The 21093-nt window shown below is 46.1% G+C and overlaps 1 protein-coding gene and 1 pseudogene across 3 annotated transcripts in view; one reads left to right on the top strand and one right to left on the bottom strand.

Moving 5' to 3' along the window:
• The window catches only part of NEK11 (NIMA related kinase 11), a 237654-nt gene that overhangs the window by 193168 nt on the left and 23393 nt on the right, over nt 1-21093 (top strand). The gene's annotated exons all lie outside the window — the stretch shown is intronic.
• On the bottom strand, nt 20515-20963 carry LOC130037593 (U1 small nuclear ribonucleoprotein C-like; annotated as a pseudogene).

Raw genomic sequence — 21093 nt, 5'->3', positions numbered from 1 at the left:
AAACTGCAGGTGAGGATATTAGGCTAAATTTTCCCGCCTCTTGTCTCCTTCCACTTCTCCTTGCCAGCAGGAGAATATGGAGGCGGTTTTGCTTATCTACCCATCCAGAATCTTCACAACAAAGAGAACGAACTCACTTATTCTGCCCTGAAAATTTCATACTGCAATGTGACTAGATTTTTCTTATTTACACTTCAATTACTTTTAGCAAGTAGATAGCATCTCAGTGTATTTTGAAATGCATAGGTTCATTAAAATGAAAGCAGTTTAAAAAAAAAAGCGAATGACCAAGATGTATCACAGTGATCTTACTTCCAGCATGTTGTTGTGTACTGCAAGGCTGTGATTCACCGAGGACTTTCAGACTTGTGTATTCCTGTGGTTTAGTGCTACTTAGATTGTGCCCCCTCTTGGCCAGCATTGCTCCTCTGACAGAATAACCCATCACCCCCTGATATTCCATGCCACTACATCCATTCCAGAAAAGACAAGAAGGAAGTGGAGTGTGTGGGAAGCACTGGCTGACCTGGTGAAGATGGTGTTTCCTCAAGTCTCTGGCCCAGGATGACAATGGTGGGCATGCCTCACTTTCCTTCTTGCAGTCTGGCAGGCATAGGTGAATTTTTAACCTGCTCTTTGGCATGTCCGCTAGGACTCCCACAATGCATTTCAAAGGCAGGCTGTTTAAAGCTGAACTCCTACAAACATGCTGCTCCCATGGCCCACCCCATCTTTCCAGATGGTGCGCCTGTACGGAGCTGCCCTGTCTTTTCAGACAACAGATGGTCTGTAAGTAAGAGCAAACGTTCCGGCTCAGCCACGGGAAGCCAAAAAGTCTCAGTGTGTGACAGGTTAAGGATACCACACCACAGGCTGCTTCATACACTATGAAAGAAGCAAGCTCTGTAAGGACACAGGGGAATGATGAATTTCTTCCAGTTCTCTTTGCTGAGAGATCCCAGGGCTAAGTCTTAGTAAAGACCGGCCCCAACACTAGGCAGGCCCTCCCGGCATTCAGGAGGGGCTGCAGGGAAGAGTGACAGCTGGGGTTAGTGTTCCTTGATTTTTCTTACTGGCATCTGTCCCAGACAGGTTCCCTGACCTCCTCATGCCCGAGATGTCTCATCTTTAGAGTGTGGCTAATAGTGGTTGCCACCTTGGGGGGCAGTAGGGAGTGTTAGTTGTGATCACGACAGTTTGAAGTGCCCAGAGGATAATTCATGGCACAGAGTGAGTGATCAGTAACTAAATTTGCAATTTGCAAGAGTTGCTCCTAAGCTCTCGGTGTACATGTGGCTGCCTCCTCTTGCAAAGTATCTGAAGGTGTTGGCAAGTGTTTGTCTGCCGATTGATGTTCTGTACCCGAGAACAGATCAGCAGCAGGTGAAGAGCTGTCCATGGATGGAGACATTTCTAGAATCTGGGTGTTTTGGTGTTATTTTTTTTCTGTTGTTTTTTAGCATGAAATAAAAAGTGTCGGTGTGCAGGGAAAATGTCATGAAATTGTTGACTATAAAAGGCAACCATTTACTGTCCTCCAGCAGTGGCTTCCTGTCCCGGCCACTTCCTCCTCCTGCTGGGTGTCCACTCTGCACCTGAACCCTCCTGCAGTGGCACTGCCAGCACTGAGCCCTCAGCAGCAGGGAGCAGCGCCACTCAAAGAGCTTGCAGTCAGCCGAGTGGCAAGAAATTCATTACGACTTCCGTTCAGGCTGAATCATTTCTTTCTTTCTTTCCTTCTTTCTTTCTTTCTTTCTTTCTTTCTTTCTTTCTTTCTTTCTTCTTTCTTTCTTTCTTTCTATTTCTTTCTTTCTATTTCTTTCTTTTTTCTCTCTTTCTTTCCTTCCTGCTTTCTTCCTCCTTCCCTCCCTCCCTCCCTCCCTCCCTCCCTCCCTCCCTCCCTCCTTCCCTTCCTTCCTTCCTTCCCTTTTTTTTGTAGTTTAGGTAACACAGTTAGTGTTAAAATTTATGGTATTGATGTACAAAGTTACTGCATACCCCCAACACATACACCAAAATGCCCCAAACCCTCCACCACTGCCCCTCAATAATCTCTAGTCTGACAGGCTGAATCGTTTCTGTGGACATTCACTTGACAGGTTGTTCATATATGGACAGAATGGTGTGTGATGGGCAAATGGATGGATGGATGGATGGATGGATGGATGGATGGATGGATGGATTGGTGGTTGAATAGGTGGAGGGGTGAATGGATGGATGAATGGGCGGGCAGATGAACTGATTTGTGGATGGATGGACTGACATATGAATGGATGGATAGATGGACAGATGGGTGTATTAATGGGTGGGTGGATAAATGGACGGATGGACAGATGGATGGATAGATGAATGAATGGATGGATGGATGGTTGGATGGATGGATGGATGGACGGATGGACAGATAGGTAAGCCCTCATGGCTTCACAGGCCTTATCCTGCAGAGTATAGGTTTCTGGTTTTCTATTCAGAAGCAGTTTCTCTACAACTGTAACCCTGATTTTATTACAGTATGACACCAGACTTCCACTAGAGGTTGAAGAGGAGAGGACTCTAGTAAGACAGTGGTTAGCCTCAGCAACGAGGGAAGTATCGCATACTGTTTCCAAGGGATCAGACTCTTAATGCATACACGTCATGTTTCAGAAGGATCAGTTCATCCAAAGGAACATCTCTCTTGGCTTTTTTGTCTCCATTTGGAGATTTGCTTCCTTAACATGGTCTGCAGCCAGCCACTTTTACATCAATGAGAACCTTGTAAGACATGCAGACCCTCCGGCCTCACCCTTCCCAGATCAGAATCTTCATTTTAATAAACTCTGTGGAGATTCTCTTCTATGTCCTTGTCTGAGAGCACTGACTCTAGAGTGCTCTTACAGGGAGGGTAGTTTGTCATCAGAGCATGAGTTGGGATGAAAGCCAAATACAAGCCTCTAAGTGACTCTTAAAAGCCTGCCTACGTGCTCACTTCTTGAGATGTACTTTCGCTTTCATTTTATCTAGTAATTTTTTGCTTGTGTCGCTGAAAAAAAAAATAAAAGACAAATGTTACATAAAAACATGTTTTAAGACCTCGGTTTCTAAAATTTAAATAACATTAGTTTATAGAACTCTCTTAGAGGTACAATTTCATGACACTTCGAAGTTTATGACACCACACCCACAGCCATCAGCAAAGTACCAGTATTCCTCCACTGCACCCATTCATTGAACCTGCTCCCCATTTTAATTTTTATTTATTTTATTGAATCAACATGAGATACACAGTCACAAAGTTGCTCATGTTTGAGTTTCAGTCATGCAATGTTCCATCACCCATTCCTTCATCAGTGCACATTTCCCATCACCAATGTTCCGAGTTTTCCTCCCATACCCCTCCCCCAGGCTGCCTCTATGGTAGGCACTTTTCTCTGTCTCTGTCTCTCTCTCTCTCTGCCTCTGTCTCCCTGTCTCTCTGTCTCTGCCTCTCTCCCTCTCTCTCTCCCTCTCTCTCTTTCTCTCTCTTTCCCTCCCTCTTTCTGTCTCCTCCCCACCCCCCACTTTGGGGCACTATGATTTGCAGTACAGGTACTGAGAGGTTGTCATGTTTGTTCCCTTAACAGTATTAATTTAGTAAGTGTGCATTGCTAGCACCACATCGTGGTTATAGAAGTTTTCTCACCTCTGTAAATTCCCTTGTGCAACCTCACTGCAGTCCTTTTCTCCCACAGTATTTGCCCCTTGGCAGAATCACTCTGTTTCCCCGCCCCATAGTTTGTCTTTTTCAGAGACTGGTACATGCAGACCCATCTCTTAGCTCCTTTAGTTGTCCCTTAGGTAGTGTGGGTTTGGATCTAGACCTGTGAATGTCCATTTGTTTGCCCTTGTCTTTGGGAATTCCATTTCCTCTCCACCAGATCCTCATAAGGTAAACCAGGGTTTGGGTTAAAGTCACTTTCCAGGAAGTTGTCCCTCAGATTTCTGGATCCATACGTCTGTTATTCCCCAGGAGATGCTGAGAGTGAACTTCCAGTTTCCTGATGAGGGACTTGCAAGGTCCTTGTAGTGGTCAAGAAGCCTTCGTGCCTGGGAATAATGGGTAAGGGAGTCCCACACCATCTTGCTTATCTGGACAAAGTTTTATGGGCTCAGTACCCCTTGCTATAACTCTACCCACAGAGGGGTAGCCATGGAGCAGACATGAGGGTCTAGGGGAGTTTCTGAGCCAGTTTCTCCAGTTAGAAGCCAAGGCTTTAGCAACAACTGGACCCTGATACATTTCCTCCGTGGCAGAGATGGGGTCTCTGACTACAACTCTGAATCACCTCTGTGTGGTCAGTTCATGTGGAGGGCACAGTGAAAATGAATCCTTTGTCTGCAAGGATTCATGTCTCCATTGGAAACTGTAATGACACTTATATCAGGCATCACAAAGTGGTTTCAGAGCTCAGTGATGCACTAATCTATTTTCCCCCCTCCCAAAGCTTTTCCTCCTTCTGTTTCAGGGAGGAAAGTTTACATTGCTGTGTCTTTGATTAATTAATCCTTTTTTCTGTGATGTCTAATCTGCTCTTAATCCCATCCAATATATTTTTCATTCTGAATATTGTAGTTCTAATCATTAGGAGTTTGGATTGAGTCTTTTATTTTTCTCATATCCTCCATATCTCTGCTTTACATGTCCACTTTTCCTCTAGCTGTTTGAACAAGTAGAGGGTCGTTAGGGTTACTGCAATGTCTCTTCTGCTCACTCGGGCATCTGTCCGATCTGAGTTAGAGTCTCCTTCTTGTAGGTTATAGTCTTCTTCCGCTTGGTCTGCCTGGAAATCTCTGAATGTCAGGCATTGCAGATTTTACCTTCTTTGGAGCTGAGTATTTCTACATTCCCATAGTCTCAAGTTTTGGTTTTGAGCTCAGTTACTTGGAAGCAGACATTCTGGGGTTTTACTTTTTAGCTTTGTAATATGGAACCAAGGAAGAAATTGTGACTCATTCCTAAAGTGAGACCCTCCTGCATTCTTTTCCCATTACCCACCAGATGGTCAGGTTTGACAATAGATGCTGTTTGCAGGGCTGGGCCCATGCTCCATCTGGCCCTGGGTTCTTCCTAGCCCCACCCCATTCTTTAATATTTCATACAGCTCTTCCTTCATTGTGGCCCCTCTTCTCCTGGCATGCAGACACATCCATATGTAGCTGAATCACTTTCCTCTGGGTCTGTTACAGATTTCCAGAAACCAGTTGCTTTTTATTTTATTATGATTTTTGCTCTTCAGTTACTGATTCTTAATTATGTCAATTGTTTCCCTGAGTCCAAAGTCAAATCTTAAAATGGCATCTTTTTTTTTTCTTTTTGGTTCACACCTGGCAATGCACAGGGGTTACTCCTAGCTTGGAGCTCAGGAATTACTCCTGGTGGTGCTCGGGGGACCATAGGGGATGCTGGGAATTGAACTTGGGTCAGTTGCATGCAAGGCAAATGCCCTACCCGCTGTGCTATCAGTCCAGCTCCTTAAAATGGCATCTTTAAAGAAAACCAGCTTTTGTCCATGGACCCTTGCCCTTTTTTCTCTGTTCCCCCAAAAGGAGTAATTAAAACTTAGCAGATCACTCTTTTATTTTCATAGAAACATATATTCAAGAAGACAAATCCTCCCTTCCACTGGTTTGGATGTCTCTCAGATGGAATGCAAGCTTTTGTTTGCTTCCTTAGCTGTGGATCTTGGAGATCATGTCACAATTATGTAAAGTACGTCATACCTAATTCCTTGGTCTAGATTTCAGACTCTTCTCTCTGTATTTAGATCATGTTTATTCAGCCATCCCACCCCCTAGATAGACATATGCATTTGCTCACCTCCAACTATGACAGATAATTCTGCAACAGATACATTGCATATAGTTTGTTTTATTACAAGTTTTCCTTGAGTTACATTGCTAGAGGTAGACTTGCTTGGTCCAAAGCTAAATGTATATATAACTCTATAGGGATTCCCAGATTTCTATCTCTAGTGTATGTGTGCCATTCTCCAATTCTCCCCAATGTATGTTATCAAGCTCTTGGGATTTATTTTATATTATCTTTCTCTGTGTATATAGACCTCTTTCATAAAAGTGCTCTTTTGCCATGAAATTTATTTTATTGACTTTTGGTTATTTTTTTGAATTTAGTATGTTGGAGCCTCATCTCTCTTTGCAAATACCCTCAAGAATGAAGAACACAAAATATTTTGACCCAGACTGGGAGTTGGAGTTGAAAGAAAGAATTCACTTTGGAGCTCAGGGTTCAGCCAACATATCCAACACACTTTGCTAGAAATTTGGTTCAGTGGGCATCAAATGATGTTCCTTGCACAAGTTAATAAAAATTGAGATTTCTCCCCCCACCGCCACTCCTTCAACCATTTAGCCAGGTTTTGGTTTTTGTTTTGGATGAATTATCTTAATGCATCAAGAGCTTCTGATATGGAAGATGGGAGACGTACCTTCGCAGGGCAGCTGCTGCAGAGCTGACCTCTGGGTGGTCATGGGCAGCATCATACCAGAGCAGACCTTCCCCTATGGGTAGGCAGGTTACCATCTTTGCTGGGAAAATGGTCAGAAAGGCAGTCCTCATTGGTGCCCTGTAGTGCCCTGGTGTGTGTAGTGAACTGAGTCGCAACAAGGTGGGTACCCAATCAGACACGTCCTCCTTTCAGTGCTCAGAACAGGTGTATTGGTAGACCACTCCGGATGCCTGTCCTTGAATACGTGGCACCAGATCTTACGTCAGCTGCGGGGGCTTTCAGAGCCTTCCTGGCCACACTTCAAGAAACAACTTCCTGGTGATTTCTTGGTTAACATTCAGCTCTTTGAAAAGGTCTTGCCAAGGTTAGGATTCAACGCAGTGCAGTGCCCAGATGAGGCCTGCAGGGGACCGCTCAGAGCTGGAATAGGATCCAGAGGTTATCTCAGCAGCACTGAGATAAATGGAGCAATTGCTTCCCTCTCCCTGGAGAGCTGGGTCACAAGTTCTTGAAATGTTTCTTCCAATATCAGGAGACCTTGATGGAGGAAGGTCAAGCTGAAGAGCAGACGCCACCACCTGGATTCACCTCATTTTCCTAATAGATAATTGGCTGAGCTAGTCACAGTCATTGGCAAGAAACACCCGCCCGAAATACTTAGATCAGGGTAGTCTAAGGTTTGTCATCATGGCAGATTCTGATGCGCTGTTGGAGGGAGAGCTGCTCTTAGGACCCCCTCTGTCTCGGGCTATGAAACCAGATGCCCTGTTCCACACATATCTGGGAGGTAAGGGAGACTCTTCACGGGTGGGAGAATCCAGCGTGTATTTCAGGAGAACAAACCCGCTGTCACACAACCAGCAAGGGACAGAGCCCCACTTCAGACCCAAGTCTGGTTCTTTCTAGAACCAGGGCTGGGAACTGAACCACCGCGAGGCTGGGTGGGTGACAGTGGGAACCCAGTGGTATGGAAGCCTGCATCCCCTTGGGAACTCCAGAGGAGCTGTCAGTCACCACGAAACTCCCACGTGCTGGACTCATACCCCTAAACCTCCTAATTCTCCTTCGGTCATAGTCATGCCAAACCACTTTAAAGATGAAAACCTGGGGTTGGGGAAACAGCTCAGCCAGCTCAGGTTGGGACCGAGGTTTGATCCATGAGCGTTGTCGCGTAGTTCCCTATGCAGTCGCTGGAAGTAGCATACAGAGCATGACCTGGAAAAAAAAAAGTAATAAAGATGGAGAAATTAGGATTCCAAGAGTAGCCAGGAATGAAACTCTCAAGTAGCAAGGATCCGTCTGCTTCCATCCAATTCTCTGCCCTTTGCTATGTTTTGCTGAGAGAATGGGTCTTTGATGCCTGCGTTTCCACGACCTCTCCTTCTCGGAGTCACGGCGTCTCCTTTGTCAAATACACGGATTTAATACAGAGAATGTGCAACTTCGGGTTTTCCAAAGCCTGTTACACATGAAGTTCATTCTGCCTCACAGATTGAATCAGCCCCGCAGTGGAGGCCGAGCGGAAGCCAGGGCACTTCTCCGCGCTCCCCCTGGCTCGCAAGTGGCGTCAGTAATTGCCTCGGACATGCCCTTTCTCTAACAAAAGGGCAGCGCAGGCCGCACTTCCACAGTGACTGTGGATTGAAACCAGAGTTTCAATTTCACGAACACAAACTCATGCGGAAGGGAGGCTTGGTGAGGCAAAGGAGGGCCCTGATTTTCCAGGGCAGCGTTTCCCCGCGTGCATGTCGGGTTTAAGAGCTGTTTTAAAGAACCTCAGACCCCAGGGGCCAGAGAAATAGCACAGCAGGGAGGGCACTTGCCTTGCACATGGCTCTGGTTCAGTCTGCAGCATCGCATATGGTCCCCTGAGCACAATCAAGAGTGATTTCCGGTGATGCTCTGGTGTGCCCCCAAAACTAAAGGAAGCGAAATAAAAACCCTCTTGGTCTGTCATCTTTTGTTTTGTTTGGGGGGAACCACACCTATCCCAGTGCCTGGCAGGAGGAGAGGGGGACATAGGGTAGCAGTGACTGAGCCTGGGACTTTCTCATGTGAAACATGTGTCCCCAACTTTTGAACCATCTCCCTAGCCCAACTGAGAGTCTGAGAGTCTGATAGATGAGGGGTTGCCAACTGCTGTTGACACACATATCCAGGGAAGACCCCCTTGGACCTGAGCTCGGGAGATTGGACACCTGGAGTGAGTCCCAAGACACATCCCAAGTCCAGGGGGGTGTCAGGGTGTCAGGGACCATCTGGGTGGAACCAACACCCAGAAGGGTCAGAGGAAGAGTCTGTTTCTCCCAAAGGGATGGGCACATCCCAGTGCTGCTCAGATGCTGCTTGCCCTCCAGGCCACCTCTCCTACCTGTGTCCTGGCCCAGGAACAAACTTGCCCCCTTCCTCAGAAGTGGGTTCCAGGCCCCCAGCAGTCACCCAGGCATCATCCAGCTGTTTCCCAACCCCTGCAGATGTCAGCAGCTCGGGTCCCTGATCCCTGCCCCGTGGTCCTCACAGTCCTTCCTGATGGTCCCTTGAATCCCTCAGGGGTGGGACTATTTCATTCTCCATCTGTTTCCTTCATCCTGCCCCATCCTGGTCCTGATGGAACATCCAGTTTCTTCCTCCTTTCTTCTCCGCACTCCTCCTCACCCAAGTGATCTGTGAGGGCTGCAGGTTTCTCAGAAGACTCAAAAGCTGGTGACAGAGGCTGCATGTCCCCAAGACTTAAGCGAAGTTCAGTGTTCCTATTCCTAAGAACTGTTTTGTGGCCACATGCTGCAAAGACCCTGACTGGGAAGCAAACTCCAAGATGGTTTTCATGCAGTCGGGATTGTTTGGGGGTCAGGGGTTGGGGGGAGGGGGCGGACCAGCAGCTCTGTGCTGAGCGACAAGCCTAGAGGATGACACAGGAGAGAACCGCGGAGAGAAATCAGACTATGCTGTCTCCTCTCTGGGGCCCAGGAGACCACAGAGGCACAAGGAAGCTGGGGTGCCCCTGCCAGGTCATTCCCAGGTGGCATGGGAGCCTGGTGTCTGCCATTCCCTGACTGCAGGAGACAGGAAGCGGCCTGAGCTCTGATAGAGGCCACAGGCTCTCTGCTGGGGCCCCAGCAGCCAGGGAATGAAGCTTCAGGTGTGATCAAAGATCCTGGGGAGCAGTCTTCTTAAAGTATTCCCTGAGGATCCTTTGAATTTCTGTAGTGTCTGTTGTAATGTCCTCCTTTTCATTTCTGATTCGGTTTATTAAGGTTTTCGCTCTCCCTTTCTTTGTAAGTCTTGCAAGAGGTTTATTGATCTTGTTCATTTTCTCGAAGAACAGCTCTTGGTTTCATTGATCTTTTGGATTTTTTTTGGGTTTCCATCTCGTTAATTTCTGCTCTGAGTTTTATTATTTCCTTCCTTCTGTTCGGGTTGGGCTCCTTTTGTTGGTCCCCCAGGCGTCTCCAATCCTTCCAGTCTTCTGTCATCTCCCACTTCCCTCTTACTCCGGTACGGAACAAAGTGCCCTCAAGCTCCTCCCACACCTTGCCTCTGACCCCGCCTTACCCAGAAAAGTCTCTCTGGATTTTTCTTCTAAAGTGTGTGTGTGTGTGTGTGTGTGTGTGTGCGCGCGCACACACATGTGCATACATGCACACTCATGCCTATGCTTAACACAGTGGTACCTGATTCCATTGCTTGCATTTCAGCCAGCCATGGGAAACCTCCTCAATAAATGGGGAAGTGAGTGGAACAGGGGTTGGAGGGTGTGGAAGGTCTGGCTTGGGTTCTCTTCTGACTCCCCCGTCTCAGACAGGTGCTTTACCTCTCCAGCTCTCCATTCCTTCTCCTACAAAGTGGATGCATAATTTACATCTTTATCCAGTAGCGCTCTCTTCAGTTCTAAGTGAGGGCCAAAAAAAAAAAAATAAAATAAAAAGCCTGGGAATGCTCTACACCCTCCCCTTGCTCTTTTATTTGGGAGCCACCAATTATGGTGCTCTATCTAGAACTATCCCTGCAGTGCTTGAAGGACCATGATGTGCTGTGAATGGAATCCGGGATTCCTCCCCACAGAGCACATGCTCCAACCCATTTGAGTCATCTCCCTGGCCCTGCCCTCCCTCTCTCTCTCTCTTTGTCTCTCTCTCTCTCTCTCTCTTGCCCTCCCTTCTTCTTGTGCCCCTCCTTCTCTCGGCAGCCTCTGCCTTTATGGATTCGTGTCTTAGTATCTCCTTGGAAATTAACTTGCTTATTCTGTTGTTTCTTTTACTATCTAAAACTGAATGTCAGCTTCCAAACAAACAATCCTGTAGCTACTGTAAGCCTGATGTGCAGGGTTGGGAAAGGGAGAGAGGTCGGTGGGCCCAGGATCAGGGGCTTGGGACCATCATGTAGTTCACAACACCAAGACTTTCTCAGGCCTTTTTATTGTCTCCTGCTTACCTTTCCTCATATATGATGTTGACTTCTTCTTAGAGCCACATACTAAATAGGTTATGTGTCTTTGACTTTCAAGATGATCATGCTTGAATTATAGAAAAACTTGTATTTTTTCCCAGCCAAAAGCAGTAGGCATTATTTGGAAACAATTTAGTGTGTTTGGTAAAATTCTGTTACACCAGCACAGCTGTTTGCTTGTTTTGTGGAATCTCCACAATCTGTCAGGTGCTGAAAATCCAAAACTCCTCCGGGTACCACTGGTTGAGCAAGAAATCCCCTGTTGGTTACTGTCTCCATAGATTTTTTTTTTACCCAATTGTTTTTTAATAGGTCATTGTAGAGTGTGCAAGCTAGCCCTTTCCACTTCCAGGTACCTTGGGTCCCCAAATCTTAGACATGCGGGAAGAGGTTGGGGGGGCTTTCTCTACTGGCGTGTATGGCAATCTTGCAGAGAGATGATTGCAACCAGTATCACTTTAGAATCATGATAAGGTGGATAGATTCGGGTCATGGAGCAGGTCACTGTGACAGTGGGCATGGTCTGAAGCACTTTTCAGGGAGTTGGATACAGAAGAATGGGCAAAATCTTAGGCAAATGGGAAGAATGAGAATGGCCTAGTGTTTTCCACAGCATAGGTAAACCCAAGTTTCTCTGCCCCTGTGACCACAGAGATTATGTCACTCTGTAGGAGACCCCAGTAGTTGCAGGGGGCCCTGCCTCCTGGGCAGGATATCTAAGACTGGGGAGGAGATGGAGCCCTCAATCATCCAGTTGTCCATTGCAGCACGGGCGCAGGGGTCTCTGACATGATCCCCCTTGGGGATTCCCAGTACTGTTCTGTAATTTCTTGTCTAAGGCACCAGGAATTTCCAAACCACAAAGATTTTCCAGAAATGTTTTCCTGCCTCTGTCGCAGTGCAGAGCACCGAGGATTTTGATGCACTTGAGCCATAGGTCCCCCAAGTCCCAGTCCACGCACAAGGCCAGCCTGCTGTGTTCGCACCCCAAAAGTGTAGACCTGGGGCTGGAGCGATAGCACAGCGGGTAGGACATTTGCCTTGCACATGGCCAACCAGAGTTCGATTCCCGGCATCCCATATGGTCCCCCCAGCACTGCCAGGAGTAACTCCTGAGTGCAGAGCCAGAAGTAACCCCTGTGCATCGCAGGGTGTGACCCAAAAAGCAGGAAAAAAAAAGTAGACCTGTGTCCTCTGCATTTCAGCCCTGAGTCTCCAGACAGTGTTCACAGGGTGGACCCCTGAGACTGTGACTTTAGGAAGTGAGCCGCTGTTGGGGATTCAGAGGGGCATGAGGATGAAGGTATCAGGAGTAGGATGAGCACCCGTACAACCTCTAGAAGACTGTAGAACATGAAAAGGGCTGCTTCTGCTGTGGACCAGTGAGGAGATGGGCCTCAGGGGGCGGAGGGTCGCCCTGGGCTGGCCTGCCCATCTGGGAGGTATAAGCTCCTATCATGGACCAGTCTGTGGCATTCTTCAGCAGCAGTGCCACGGGGAGAGGTCACCCAGTCACGAGCTGCTGCTACCCCAGCCTCCCCCCCACCCCACCACCACCACTCACACACGGAAACCATCCTGACTTTTCTGCTGCTCAAAAACCATCCTGACTTTTCTGCTTCTCCTTCTGGAAAATGAGGTGGCAAGCATGTCTGAGGCAAAGGGTTCAGAGGAGGTTCAGATCCTGCTGGATCTGAGGTGTAGTAAAAGTTTATAAAAATTAAGAGCATTTAGGCAAAAGGAAGAGAGAGGCCGAGAGGGCATGGGGGAGAGGGAAAGGATGTGAGGGGGAAGGAGAGAGAGGAGAGGGCATGCCATCCTGCACTCTTAGGGAACATTTTTAATTGGATATTTCTGGACTTCTTCAGGAGGTTAGTTAGTCCTGGGAAGGGAGCATGCAGGAGACAAGGTTTCGGTTTGTGGAAAAAGTAAATTGTATAGAAGCTTTTCAAAATGAATCACATAAAAAGGAATAAGAAATACATATAATAATTTGGACCAACAATGATATATTCTAAACTGATCATATAAAGATAATAGGTGCATGAAATAAATTTTAGCACATCCCATAAAGAAATATGGCAATTTTAAAATTTTCTGAGGCAAAGGCATAGAATGCAAGTCTAGCTGGGCCCAGTTGGTGAGGCAAGGATGCTAAGACAGTCCTGGAAACTGCAGGGGTGGAGGTGGGGTGCAGAATGGAACAAGGTGGGGCCCCATAGCCTCCTGGGTGCAGCTAATTATCCTAGCAAGGAGGACCTCATCCTCCAGGCTTTTGAAATGGGGGCTTAAGTTTGGTATCTTTTTAGGGAGGTTTTGCTAGGCCAGCTAATTGTGTGTCCACCTTTCAGTTTGATATTCATTTTCATTCATTCATCATCCTGTTATTCGTCGATTGCCTCGAGCAGGCCCCAGTAACGTCTCTTTCATCCTAGCCCTGAGATTATATTCAAGGCTCTTTAGGAGAATGAGACCCATCATTGTTACTGGTATTTGGCATATTGGGTATGCCACGGGGAGTTTGCCAGACTCTGCCCTGTGGGCAGGCTACATTCGATAGCCTGCAAGTTTGTCCAAAGTAGGAATGAGATAATAAGATGTCATAAAAAGATGTCCTGATAAGATGTCTCGCTGCCGCGAATGCGGGCGTGGTTCCGGGAGCTGGATTTTATAGTCTCTGAGTCTTGGCCGTTGATGGGATTACATGGCGCCAGGGGGCCAGGTGGTGGGTGTGACCCCCGCCTACTGGAATTTGGAGGATCTGGGTGGAGGATGCTCGACTCCAATCTGAGTAGGCTTGGAGATCTCGACCCCGGAACCCGCGTGTATTTGTCCCTCTGCCAGTACCTTCAGTTTGATATTACCTCTCCAATTTATGTCCCCTTCACCTAAGTTTCAACAAGTTATTTTAGGCCTTTTCGTTATCTTCATATGATCAGTTTAGAATATTTCACTGTTAAGTCTCCCTATTTATTACACCAATTTCTGAGAAATGGTGACCAAATCCCGAGTAAGCAACATGCTAGTCCATGCTGCTTTCCCTACCGTTTCCCAAACCTCTGCTGTTTACTGCAAAAGCTGAAGAGAGAACTGGAAGACAGCCTTTGTGTTTGAGGACTTGAAATCATCTTCACTTTGAGAGCATTTCCCCCCTAACTCCTGGCCAAAAGGAAGCAAAAAGTCCAGCTACAGACTGAATCACAGGAAGAGCCTGTTTGACCAACCAGAGCTTCCAGCAGTCAGATTATCAGACCAAGCGAAATAGACTACAGGGCTAGCAAACCAGTGGGTACAGGAACGTGGACCAAAGAGGGAACTGAGACATCTGCTTGTTACCTTGGGAGGCTGAGACTCAGCGCATTGTTTGTGCTCTGAAGAAGCCATGGGCATAAGGAGAAGCCTAGTTTTCATGATCCTGAATGAGAATGTGCCACCTGGGTTCTAGGAGGAAGTGAAGGAGGAGGGGCATGGACAAATGGTTACCCAGGTCTGGGTAGAACTCAGTGATGTCATCTCCTCCACAGTGTCCTGTATAAAAAGGGACATATGTATTTCAGCCCTGTGGCCTCAGGAATGGTAAGATTGCCCTGTGACAAGCTTATTCCTCTGCTCATTGAGCTGTTTAAGAACTTGTTAGATTTTGAATCAAGTGTCTGCTTCAAACCTTTTTTTTTTTTTAAACCAAAAATATGTCACCCTTGGAGAAGGCATGGGAGCAAAACTGAAGACAGATTTTGATGTGAATTCTCTGAGGAATACATGTCAGGGATGCCCTTGATTTGATGAGCATCTTTCCCAGTGGCTGTGCAATAATTAACAGCATTCAAGTTCTAGTTTATGGCCAACTCCTTCTCGAGTATAATTACTGGTACTGATGTTCTAAGAGAAACAGGATGCAAGATTCATGCTTCAGTGTGGGGCCTCATCACTCTGAGCCTTGGGCTACAGGTCCTGATGGGCTGGCAGAATCTTCTTCATAACAGCCAGGTGATCCCACGAAAGAATAAGTGGGATCTCAATGCAGAACTGCTTATGAATATCTTGGTTTGTTGACTATTACCCATTGACTCTTAGCCACATAAAAAATTTACAAATGCAGAAGATAAAAACAAATTCTCAGGGGCTGGAGCAATAGGACAGTGAGGAGGGCATTTGCCTTGCATGTGGTCGAGCCAGGTTTGATTCCTGGCATCCCATATGGTTCCCTGAGTACCACCAGGAGTAATTCCTGAGTGCAGAGCCAGGAGTAACCCCTGTGCAGCGCCAGGTGTAACCCAAAAAAGAAAAAAAAATTCTCTGGTCAATGAAAGGGGACAAATGATGAGAGGAAGTGAGGGCTCGCCCCACCCCTCCAGAGCCTCTCTCTCTCTCTCTCTCTCTCTCTCTCTCTCTCTCTCTCTCTCATTGTGTGGTTTAGAAACCACACAATGCATGTTCTCTTTTTCAAAACATAGTTAGAAGGTGATCTGATTGGGGTTCTTCTCACTTGACCCAAATTTTATGAACAGTCTAATACATAGTCCACTCCATTCTGGACTGGGATTACCTAGTTGTTTTTTTTTTTTTAAGTCAGGGCTCTTTTCCCAATTTGCAAAAGTTATTTGTATGTGCACCTGAGGATTCTCTGGATTCATTTTAAGTGCAGTCACTGTTGGCTTATTTTTAGCATTTCGTAAACTCCTAAATATTTTGAATTCCCCAGTGCTTTCTCCAGTTTGCTTGGCCTTGGGGTTCTAATATCAGGACTCTTGTTATCTGTATGCACATTTTGTCTGTCCGAGGATGGGGGCGGGGAAACATATTAAAATTCATGGAGAACACTCTTTCCCAATTAGTCTTTGGAAAAATTGAAACAACACAAGTTGAACTCTGAAGTCGTTGCTTGGAATTTTTAAGTCGCAGGCATGGAAAAGAGCCATTGTCATATCAAGGCTAAACTGGTTCTCCCACAGTCAGTATCATGGCCATAAGTGACCACAAAACATCCTCCACTGTGCTGGCATGTAACTCAGCAGTAGAGCACATGCCTCACATGTGTAAGGTCTTGGGTTCCGTCCTCAACACTGAGAAGAAAAAAATCCTCTGCTCCCTCTGTTTACGGTAGCTGTTTAAAGATGTTCTCATTAAACACAACTCCCAGGTGACAATGTTTCATTACCCCTAAAAGTTACACCACGTTTCTTCATAGACCAATATTTGACTGGGTACAAAAAATGCTGTCTAACTTCGTTTTTATGATGGTTTTTCTTCTTAGTGACAGGACAGGTGGTGAGTGAATTAAGTGAGGTGGTGAATCTTTTGCCAAACAGGCTGAAGAATTCTACAGAGAAAACACTCCTCCTGCTCAGGAATGCGAGGGCAAAGCACTGCATTAGAAAAGACAGCTTAGGATTCTGTCATTTCCTTTCACACTTTTATATGATTGCGCTTTTCCCTCGAAGATACTGAGATAATTTTGACAGGGTTCTTTGTCTGGTTCATTGCCTACTCCTCAGCACAAAGATTATGTGCTCAGTAGATAACAGACAGATGAATGAATGAATGACTCAAGCAACTAGGGGAGAATTTTTAATTCACTTGTCTTTATCTCAAAATTTCAAGCATATATTTTTTTACAAGAAATATTGCTAATCTTCAAACACAGTTCTGCCATTATTTTCTTAAAGGGGCTTTTCCCTTATTGCACCATTGAGCCTTCAAAAGGTTGCTGCCAGCTCTATGCAAATCCTGGTCTTGGGTTCCCCCAAAGGGGTGTGTGATTTTAAGGAAACTAGACTTGAAGGGTAGTTTTCAGCTTCCCATTGCTGTTTTCTCTGGGTGAAGTGGGGCGGCTGTGCAGAGCTGTGTTCTCAAAGGAGGCTGGATGCTAAGTGTTTTTAAGGCTGTGAGGGGGCTGTAGAAACTGATTCTGACTAGACAGAGAGAAATTTTGCCAACAGCCTCACTGATGAATGATTCAGCTCTTACACTGTGAAGACTGTTTTGACTTGAGCTCTGTTCATGACCCACAGCTCTGCCAGCATCAATCCTTGTGACTCTTAGCTGCACAGGGCATGCTCCTCAACTGCTTGTGCCTAGCATCACCTGTCTCTGCTCAGAGGAGTGGGAAGGACTGTGACAGATGGATGCTGTCCACTGGCTACATGGGGTATCTCTGTTGGCATCAACCAAATTCTGCTCTACAAGCAGGCCTTGTTTTCTTTCAGGGAACAGACCCCCTTCTGCTCAGACTGTGCAGAATGGAATGTCTGACCATCCCCTCAGCCCCCAACACTGACCCTGTGCCCATCGATTCCACTCTGGATCGTGGGGATTCCTGGGATCCCTCATTGTCCATGCAAGTGTGCTCAGATCTCTGTCAGCTGTGGGAATTTAGAAGCCAAGGATGCTCAGGTTTCCTCCCATGACTCACCAACTCTGGTCTTCCCTTTCCGGCTCCACCAAGGGAAGATGATATTACCTTCTCTTGGGGGGTATTGAAAACTTGGGATCAGATGCAGAAAGGTCTGCAAAAGTACACTGTAGCATTGGCTGACTGGATGAGTGAAGAATGTTTAGGAAGGGATCTTGGGGTCTGGATGTTAGCTCAAAGAGCTGATGTGTATGATGCATTGCATGTAGAAGGCCTGGGTTCGATACCCGATACCATGTGTTTTCCTGCATACCACTGGAAAAGACCTCACAGCATCTCTGGGTATATAACCCTCCCCCCCAAAAAAAAGTTTAGGGAATTTAATAATAATTCAAAAATTATTATTTTTATTATTATAGTTTATGTAGCATAGGGCTGGAGCGATAGCACAGCGGGTAGGGCGTTCGCCTTACAAGCGGCCAACATGGCTGACCTGAGTTCGATTCCTCCGCCCCTCTCGGAGAGCCTGGCAAGCTACCGAGAGTATTCGATATGCCAAACACAGTAACAACAAAGTCTCCAATGGAGACGTTACTGGGCCCACTCGAGCAAATCGACGATCAACGGGAGGGCCTTTACCTTTTACCTATAGTTTATGTAGCATAGGGCTGGAGCGATAGCACAGCGGGTAGAGCGTTCGCCTTACAAGCGGCCAACATGGCCAACCCGAGTTCGATTCCTCCGCCCCTCTCGGAGAGCCCGGCAAGCTACCGAGAGTATTTGATGTGCCAGACACAGTAACAACAAAGTCTCCAATGGAGACGTTACTGGGCCCGCTCGAGCAAATCGACGATCAACAGGAGGGCCTTTACCTTTACCTTTACCTTTATGTAGCATAGTCACCTGGTGCTGATGTTTATAGCTTTGGTACACACAGTTATTGTACCTCACCATCACCAAAGTGACCAAGACCCTTCACCACTGTCTCATTGTACTTCTAGTCTCCTTTCTCCTCCTACCCACCAGTGCTCTCCCACTCTCTGTTAGCAACCTCAGATTTTTAGTCAAAGTCCAAGAGTTTGTCATCACTCAATACTGTATATTTTCTTGTTTTGCTTTCTGTACACCTCGTGAATGATATCACTGAGTATTTGTCATCTACCACTGGCCTATTTAGCTCAACATGATACTCTCCACTTCCAAGTTGCAGAAAACAGTAAGATTCTGTCCATTCTTACAGTCGCATAGTATTCCATTGTGTGTAGCTTCTTTATTATCTGTTGTTGGACATTCATCTGTTGTTGTTACCATACTTTGGCTATTGCAGTGAACATTCAGCACTCAATGAATGTGTGTGCATAGCTGGGCATGTTTATTTTTTAAATTGATGCTTTTAGGTTTTGGAGGCAAGTGCCAGAAGGTGGAATAAGCGGGGTACCTGAGACTTCTCTTTACTCCTTGATGTAAAAAGTAAAAATTAAAAGTAAAAAATTAAAAAAAAAAGTGTTTTGATAAATTGCCATACTGTTTTTCATAAAGTCAGAACCAGATAACAATGAAAAGAGGGTTTCTTTTTTACCACAACCCTGCTAACTCTGTTTATTTCCAGTCTTTCTGATATACACTAGTCTCACTGGGATCGGTTGAGATCTGACTATTTTTTTTTGCTTGCATTTCCCAGATAATAAGAGACAATGAACAGTTTTCAATGTGCCTAGTGGTCATCCATATGTATCTTTATGCCTCTTTTTTTTTTAATGTAGGAGTATTGCTATTTATTCAGCCATTAACTAGGCTGATTGAATTGGGCATGAACTCCACCTTACTTTTTTTTTCCTTTTTTATAATTTTATTTATTGAATCACCATGAGAGCAGTTACAAAGCTTTCAGGTTTAAGTCTCGGTCATACAATGAAACACCCGTCCCTTCACCAGTGCCCATTTTCCACCACCAAAAACCCCAGTATACCCTCTATTCCACAGCCTCCCCCTATCTGTGGGGCAGATGATTTCCATATTACTCGCTCTTTCTACTTTGATTACATTCAATATTTCAACACCAGACCCACCATTATTTTTTGGGATTTTACCCCAACACTCACATCAACTCAGATCAACACAAAGGCAACTGTAGACAATTTGTTTTCTATTCCTGGTTATGAATAATATATGATGTTGTGCGGCCGTAGTAGTGGCCACGCAATTTTGGAATTCCAAAATTTTAACAAATAAATCTGGAGGGATTTCTGTCAAAACCTGTTGGGTTCCAAGATTTGTTCCTGAGTCTCTTGATCATGGCCGTTAAGCAGCTTGATCTGGAGCCAGAGAGGCCATTCATGGGTGGCAACTCGGGGACTTGTTGGGGCGGGGAGGAAAGGGCCGTCTCCACCCCCATCCCTTGAGGTCCCATGTTTCTTATCACTGAGGGCCCAAACCAGACTGTCCAATGGGCTCTGGAGGATGGTAGCCACCGAGCTGCCAAGTGGGAGCAGGCAGAGGGCAACACCCTTTCCCCCCTGGGGTGGTCTGGCGCTGGTAACCAATTGTGGGGACCAGATGCATCTCTGCCAAAAGCCGCTGGGGTCCAAGATTTGTCTCTGAGTCTCTGGGATCATGACCATTAAGCAGTTCAATCAGGAATCAGAGAGGCCTTGCCTCCAATTATATAGCTTAGCCGGAGGTGGTTTGTGGGTGTGTCTCCCACATACCTAACTTTGGCCATTTATTTTCTTGGTAAACTTTGCCCCAAATTTTTGGGGTCCAGCCAAAGGCACAACAGCAATTTTCGGGTATCTGGAAGTCTGAAGGCATCATCAGGCTGCTGATGCACTCATCTCACAGGTACAGATTGACCTGCTGGTGGCACCGTACCCCCACTGCCTCTTTATGCCGCTTACAGGAAGTTCTTATTCATCTCCTCTCTCTCTCTCTTTATCTTCTCTCCTCTCTCTCTTTTTCTTCCTCTCTCTTTCTAATATATATGTATATATATGCATGTATATACATATATATATAAAGTTGACAACATTATTTCCACATTTTGCAATACAAATGAAAATGGCTGGTTTTTGGTACCATTTACTATCCCCTCTCCAAGACTGTCCTCGTTCTAACAGGAAGGGGGCCAAATCTCTCTAACATTCTGGAGAACACCCAGAGTCATAACACCAAGATCTCCTGGTGTTGAAGAACAAGTAACAGAAGGAATAGAGAGTGATATCAGCTCCTCTCTCTTTATCTGCCTGGTCGAGTCATTCCAGGCTGAATGGGCACCATCATGGGGCAGTCTCATCATTGGAGGCCTAGGCATCATTGGCATATGGCCTCCCACTGACAGCCTCATTTCAGGAGCAGGACCCACTAACATCATCCCAGGAGGAGGGGGACCCATAATTGTCATCATGGGAGGGCTCCCCACTGACATCATCCCAGGGCGAGGAGGATCCGGGAGACTAGATGGAGATGGGATCATCACCCCTGCAGGAGGAGGAGCAGACAATGGAGTCAGAGGAATCTGGCCTTGTTGATATGCAGCAGTTGTCAGGCTCTGGTCCTGCTCTTCCATCCATTTCTGATAATAGCCTTTCACATTCTCTTTGTGTTTCCTGACACAAAGTCTTTCTCACAGATGGAGAGTCATGGGTGGGGTACATGTCACAGTAGTCACAGTAAAACTTGGGCATGATGCTCTGCAGGCCGTTGAATGTTCCCTCTCCCTATATTTTGATGAGGTTATTGGTTTTGTTGTTGTTGAGTTTTGTGTCTGCTTTATGTATTTTGATATTAGCTCTTTCTCTCATGTATGCAAACATT

Source organism: Sorex fumeus, unplaced genomic scaffold (genome assembly GCF_029834395.1).
Source record: "Sorex fumeus unplaced genomic scaffold, SorFum_2.1 ptg000072l, whole genome shotgun sequence".
In the NCBI taxonomy this organism is placed as follows: domain Eukaryota; kingdom Metazoa; phylum Chordata; class Mammalia; order Eulipotyphla; family Soricidae; genus Sorex; species Sorex fumeus.
Note: the sequence above shows the minus strand (reverse complement) of the source record. Positions and strands in the feature narration are given on the sequence as shown.